Genomic DNA, 7,756 nt, shown 5'->3' on the forward strand with positions numbered 1-7,756 from the left:
AAGCAAAACATCACCGGAACATTGAAATTGCAACCCGTTCAACCCTTCGGCCATCCTAGACAAGAAATCCGACTCCTGCTAGGCATCTATCCCTTACCTCGCTAAATTCATACCAGCATAAAGAGGTGTACTTGCCTTTATCTTCTTTGTGCTTCTGCCGGAAGCCCTCGCCTAGTACTCTCGCGCCGACGGTGATCTACGCTCGATCGAGGTGTCCTCCACGGGATCAGCTGTGTGGTGCGAAGCTTGGCCGAAGCCCAGGACGTAGTAGAGTGCTCCGTCGATTTGGCGGAGGTGGTGAGAAGAGAGGAGACGGCGATTTTGGGGGAATAGTGAGTGAGGAGTGTTGGTAGAGGCTTTTATACCTAGGTCAATTAATTTCTAACTTAGGGTAATTATATCTATCAACTCTCAACTTAATTGAGTATTAGAATAGGGTTCTATTCGGCTTAGTAGTTTTATCCCCTTAAAATATATTGTACAAATTTGCTTTAAACCCCAAAAAATTTCTAAAAAAAATCGTAGAAAATTCTATAAGTTAATTCCTTAATTATCGCTCGTGAGACCTTACAATTCTCCCCTCCTTATAAAAATTTCGTCCTCGAAATTTAACTTACCAAATAGTTCGGGGTAGCGGTTGTGTATATTCAATTCAGTCTCCCAGGTAACTTTGTCCATAAGCTGATTTCCCCATAGAACCTTCACCATTTTGATCACCTTATTCCTCAGCTTCCGTACTTGGCGATCAAGGATTTGTTTTGGTTCTTCCTTATAGGACAGGTCCGGTGTCCACTGTACGGATTTATGACCATGAGAAGGGTTAGAAAGGTACTTCTTAAGCATGGATATGTGGAATACGTTATGAACTCCTGATAGGTTCGGTGGTAAGGCAACTCGATGTGCTCGAGTTCCAACCCGGTCCAAAATCTCAAAAGGTCCAATATACCTTGGACTGAGCTCCCCCTTCTTTCCAAACCCCAATACTCCCTTGATCGGTGACACCTTGAGAAATACAAGGCCCCCTACTACAAACTCCAAATCTCTTCGTCGTTGATCGGCATAACTCTTTTGGCGACTTTGTGCTGATTGCATCTTGTCTCAAATCTTAGCCACCAAATTCACTGCGTGAGTCATAATGTCCGGGCCCAAAACTGCCCTCTCTCTTACCTCATCCTAATGCAATGGTGTCCTGCACTTTCTTTCATATAACGTTTCATACGGAGTCATACCTATAGTGGTTTCATAACTGTTATCGTAAGTAAACTCTACCAGAAGCAAGCTTGACTCCCAGCTTCTTTTAAAATTCATCATATAGGCTCGTAACATATCCTCCAGAATCTGAATCACCCATTCGGATTGCTCGCCAGTCTGTAGGTGGAAAGCGGTACTAAAAGTAAGCTTCGTACCTAACCCACGATGTAAACTCTCCCAAAACCCGGAAGTAAATTTTGAATCTCTATATGGCACGATCTGAGCTGGAATTCCATATAACTGTACTATCTCCCGTATGTATATTTCTGTATATTGCGTCATGGTGAAGGTGCAGAAAGTGCGCCGACTTCGTCACCCGATCCACAATAACCCATACAGCATTCAATCCTTTAGGTATGGTTGCTAACCCCACCACAAAATCCATAGCAACATCTTCCCACTTCTAAATGGGAATCGGAAGCAGTTCCAATAGTCCCGCTAGCCTCTGGTGTTCGACCTTCACCTGTTGACAAGTAACGCACTCGTGAACCACTTTGACTATGTCTCTCTTCATGCCTGACCACCAGTACAATAGCTGCATATCCTTGTGCATCTTCATGCTTCCGGGGTGAACAGTGTACGGCGTGGTATGTACCTCAATCATGAGGTCCTCTCTAAGTGATGAATCCTTAAGCAGCGGCCTTGCTCTGATACCACTTGTTAGGACCAAAAAGTAGCTAGAGGGGGGGTGAATAGCTCTTCGCGTGCTCGTCGCGTGCTCTTGTGCTTGGCATTGCTTGTTTCTTCAGAGATGTGCAGCGGAAATACAAGAAACAAATGCATACAACGCTAACAAGGTAGATTTACTTGGTATCCACCTCCAAAGGAGGTGACTAGTCCAAGGATCCACACACTCACACACCCTACACTATGTAAATACTCCTTTTCGGTAACTACCGAAGGCGGAGAAGCCCTACAAGACTCTCAATACAAGAAGAACGAAAGGGTAGTAAAGAATAAGCAAAAGCTTACAAGAAATGCAGTAAAAATCCTAACCCTAGATTTCTTCTTCTTGCAATAGAGCCGCCTCTTGACTTGGAAGAAACTCTAAGATCCTTCAAGAACTGGCGTGGAGAGCTCTGTGGAGTTGCTGGTGAAGATCTGAGATGAATCGGTAAAGTCTTACTACAGCCATCGCACGCCTGCAGCTCAAATACGACGCAACGGTCGGATCCCGGTCGATTTGAAAGCTCCCAATCGATCGGGGAGGCTTTGGATCGATCCACGGATCGATCTAGAGTGCCTCTGTGCTCTGGGAAAACGCCTGGATCGATCCACGGATCGATCCGAGCGCCTCTGCGAACGGCGTCCCAATCGATCGGCGATCGATTGGGACCTCTGAATCGATCCACTCGATCTGTTCGACTGGAAGGCCTGGATCGATCCAGCGATCGATCCGGAGGCTTCTGTTGAGGAAAAGCACGGATCGATCCATCGATCGATCCAGCCTCTATTTTGCCAAACCAAGTCCCAAGCCTCTCGAACCAACATTCGGTCAACCTCGACTGTTGGTACATCGTCCAGCATCGGTCACTCCCTTGACTGCTGGGACTCTCTCACCAAGTGTCGGTCAATCCCTTTGACCCACTTGGACTTTTCCTCTTGCCAAGTATCTGTCAATCCTTTGATCTACTTGGACTTTCCTTCATCATGCCAAGCATCCCACTCCCTTGGACTTTCACCAGATGTCTGGTCAATCTTGACCCATCTGGATTTCCCATGCCCAGCTTCCAGTCAATCCTTTCACCCACTGGACTTCTCTTCACTGACTTCACTCACCGGTATTTCACCCAGCTTCACTCACTAGGATTTTCACCGGCCTTCACACCGTGATTTTCACCTAGCTTCACTCACTAGGATTTTCACCGGCTTCACTCACCGGGATTTTCTTACTGGCTTCACTCACTGGACTTTCACCTACCACTGGACTTTCCTTGCCTAACATCCAGTTAGGACTTCCCAGTCAAACATCCTGCACCTGCACTTCTTCATATCATCGAACTTGCATTGTCAAACATCGAAACCCAAACCAAGACTCAAGCTTGGTCAACCAGGTCAACCTTGACCTGAGGGATGTTGCACCAACAATCTCCCCCTTTTTGATGTTTGACAATACCAACACTATCACTTACAATACCACATGTAAGTTAGGCTAATCTCATAGCCTAAACCTGCTTCATGCCACTGGGCAATGAATACATAAGTTAAGCTCTTCATTCTCCCCCTAAGAGGGCAAACTCCCTCTAGGTAATGAAATCCTAACTTACTCCCTTTCATTCTCCCCCTATTGGCACACATCAAACCATGCCCCATTTTTGGGCACACATCAACAAATTCACTTATTGAAAACTCTCCCCCTGAAGAGTTGCTCATCATTGTTCACAACTTCACTCGTTGTGATCAACACGATAATGAAGGTCTCATACCCTTCATTATCCTTAACCCTACATTCTCCCCCAATGTAGGCAAATGCCCATCCTTGAGCATTATCCACTTGAAGCCACTTGAACAATGAGGATATCCACTCCCCATTAAAGTTCAAACACTCAACCTTGAGCATGTTCTTAACGGAAGGTTAACAACCTTCCAAGGTTTATGAAAAATAATTTTCATGTCTTTAAAGAGTCCCTTCCCCTAAAGACATGGTGGTAACTTCTGTCATTGCACCAACAATGACTTGGAATCCCTAAAACTTTAGGAAACCCAATTTTAGAAGTTTTGAGGTTCAAATATTCAAAATTTGAAACAGACCTCAACCTAAACTTCAACTTAGCCTTCCTTAACCAATCCATCCTTGTTTTCCACACGAAAACACCCTTTTTATGTATACAAATGTATTTTCAAGGGTTTGGAATGGTTACCTAGACTAAAATAGGTTCAAAAATGCTGAAATCAGACCTTCCCAGCCAAAATCAACATCTTCGATCGATTGGAGTTGGGTTCCAATCGATTGAACCCTGCTGAATCGATCCACTGATCGATTCAGTCTTCTTGGATCGATCGGCTGATCGATCCAGCGAGCTTCTGCTCGCGAGAAATGCCTTCTCAATCGATCGGATGATCGATTGAGGCACTCCAATCGATCCACGGATCGATTAAAGGCCTGAAATTTCTGAAATTCAATTTCAGCCAATTTCAGAAACCCCTAGAAAATTCTACAAAATTTCAAAAATCGTAAAAATTTGTGTAGACATTATTTAGGGTATAATTTATCATGGAAAAATAGTTTTCTATGAAAATACATCATATTTTCAAAGATTGACACAAACTTGAGAACTTGCAAAAAATTTAGTGTTTTCTTTAAGTTTGTGTCTAACTATTCAATGGTGATTACTATCAAAAGATAGCCTTCACCAAGGTTTTCCAAAATTATTTTAAAAACATTTTCAAAACCAATATCCCACCATATTCCTTGGGCTTAATGCAGATTACTTGTACATTAGCTTTCCCAATGATGGGAAAACACATAACTATATGTTTCGATGAACTTAAAACTCAAAAGAATGCACTAAATCAACATCTTGAGTTTTGTTCATCATCCTAACATCTCACTTGTATCTAATGTGCACTAAAACACATACAAGTCATTTTATTGGTCTTTGTGAGATATAAAGTTTGGTTTTGCCCTAATCTAGGTATCATGCATATCTATCTAGGCATTTTGTGGATATTGAACATCCACTTAGGATGTTACTTGTTAATAGCACTTGTTGACAACACTTGTTGATAAATGTCATTTGTCCTTGCTTTTAAAGAATTAAACATAATGCATGATAATGTTATGGCATACATCAAAATGAATTAGCTTTCAAAAGAAAGATTCCTATAATTACATGATGTATGTATGACATGACATGGTATTTTTGTATTTTTCATAATAAGTCATGAATGAAAAATATAAAACTAAATATGGTGTTATGGCATGTGATGGGCAAACATAACATGGCAAGGTTTAGCATAAATAAAATTGCCTAGATTACCTATCTAAGTATCCTTAATCTTAGCTAACTTAAAAATTAAACCTAGATTGCCCAAAAGTGCTTCAAGAAAATGCCAAAACCTAAATTGGCATTTCTAATTCTCTTGATTAACTTATGCCAATTGAAATCGAGCTTATTCCTCAAATGTTGGCATATTTCACAAGAGTATCATTTTAAATTAAGGCTTAGATTTGCCTTAAATTACTAAGCAAATACCAAAATCCCAACTTGGTATTTCTTATGTCTTTCCTAAACAGTGCCATTTTAAAATAAGATCAAGACTTCTCAAATTTGGCACATTTTACTCTTTTCGAAGAGTAAACAGTAATCCTTTTCATTTTCAAAGGTTAATAATAACCTTGAAAATGCTCCTTGAGTGTCAATTTCTTCAAAGTTGGGTTAACTACCCTTCTTCTTAGAGTTGACACTCTCTAACCCTTCTATGGGGTAGAGAAGATGCTCCTGGGAACCCAAAATCTATTGGTGCTCCTTGGATGCTCTAGGTATTTACTAGGGATAACTTCCCTAGATACCTTCCTAGTGACCTTGTTTGGCTTCTTAGAAGCCTTGGTCACTTTTTCTAGGTCAACTCTAGGGATAGCCTCCCTTGTGACCTTGTTAGTGACTTTCTTAGACTTCTTAGAAGTCTTAGTCACATTTGTTGCAAAGATACTCTTAGGGATGACTTCCTTGTATCCTTGACTTGACTTCTAGACTTAGGGGTGGTTCCATAGCATATGGAACCCTATGGTAAGTAGATACATCCTTTTGATTTTAGGTTTGTATCCCAAATCTCTTGATGACCCTTGTTGTCCTAAACCTAGTTTTTGCTCATTTTGCCCTTTAAGGATATTTTCCATCCTTTTTAGGGTCTTTTCTAGTTTGTCAAGTCTTGACCTCAAGACTTGATTTTCTATCATTAAATCTTTAGATTTTGATTTTTCATTACACCTATGAGCATTTTTGTTTCTAGGCTTATAACTATGGTCCTTAGTGTGATTGCCTAGATTTTTATCTATCTTCATAATCCTAGGTGTGGTAGTCTTAGCATGATAAGCTACATGATTTTCTTTAATTTTATCATGCCTCCTATTTTCATGGTAAATAGCATTAAAATGATATAAACTTGAATTAGCATGTTTTTTACCATTATGCAAGCGAATAGGCTCAATGAAAGTTACCTTTCTTTTTACCTTAGAGACTCCCCCTTGAATTGAGTTTCCTCCTTGAGCCTTGACCGTCTTCTTCCCCTTGGGGCATTGACTTCGGTAATGCCCCTTTTGATTGCAAGAGAAGCATATAATATGCTCCTTGCTCTTCTTTGTATTGGGGATGATCTCCTTGGGCTTCTCCTTGCCCTTTAATGCCACTTGGCCCTTCTTCTTGGCCAATTTAGGGCATTTGCTCTTGTAATGCCCATGTTCCCTACATTCAAAGCATATAATATGATTTTTATTATTAATTGAAATGTTTATACCTTTGCTTGTAGGGGTGGCATCTTCTCCTTTTGATCCGGAGGTAGAAGCTTCCTCTTGATCCGAAGATATTCCTCCATTCGATTTTGCTTGACTTGCGGAGGTGGAAGCTTCTTCATCCTCATCTTCTCTTGACCCGAATGTGAAGGATTCTTCTTGCTCTTGATCATGTGTCAATGAAGATTGCTCCCCCTCAATTCTAGAGGTGGAGGCTTCACCTTCTTCTTCATCCTCTTGTACATGAAACAAGGAATATGCTCCTTCCTTGCTCTTTTGATTGCACTCCTTTGAGGATGAAGCTTCTTGGACTTCCTCTTCTTCGGAAGTTGAGCATCTCTCAACTTCGGAGTCCTCCTTTTGGTCTTGCTCCAAAGAGTCACCCTCTCTGGATTCTTCTTGCTCTTGTACAGTGGAGGGAACCTCGTTCGAAAGTACTTGGGATTTATCCATAATTCCTTCAGCTTTGGGTCTAAATCCAATGCGTAGGATGGTGTATGGTAAATTGACCACTGGTAGTCTTTCTGTAGGCCTTTCACCTTGGTTAGCTTTGTCGCTTGCTCCTCTTGAGAACTTTGCCCTTTGAGTTTGTTGCAGTCTTGATGCCTTCCATAAGAGCAAACCATTGCTCTATCTCCATCATAAGAAAATTTTCGATTCTCCAAGAATCGAAGCTTGTCATGTGTACGGTGGAGCCACCCTTGTGTCAAATCCAAGTCCATCTTGGAATTGCATCTCAAGTTGAGCTTCTTGAATTTTTTGACTTTGATGAATTTGCTCCAACTTCTTCACCCTCTAGCTTTGCTTGTTTGTTTGCCTTGATGATTCCGAAGAAGCGGCCTTGCTCGATACCACTTGTTGGACCGAAAAGTAGCTAGAGGGGTGAATAGCTTTGCGTGCTCTTGTGCTTGGCGTTGCTTGTTTCTTGAGACGATGTAGCGGAAATACAAGAAACAAATGCATACAACGCTAACAAGGTAGATTTACTTGGAGGTGACTAGTCCAAGGATCCACACACTCACACACCCTCCATTATATAAACACTCCTTTCTG

The sequence above is a fragment of the Zingiber officinale genome, chromosome 4A, assembly GCF_018446385.1.
Source record: "Zingiber officinale cultivar Zhangliang chromosome 4A, Zo_v1.1, whole genome shotgun sequence".
In the NCBI taxonomy this organism is placed as follows: Eukaryota; Viridiplantae; Streptophyta; class Magnoliopsida; order Zingiberales; family Zingiberaceae; genus Zingiber; species Zingiber officinale.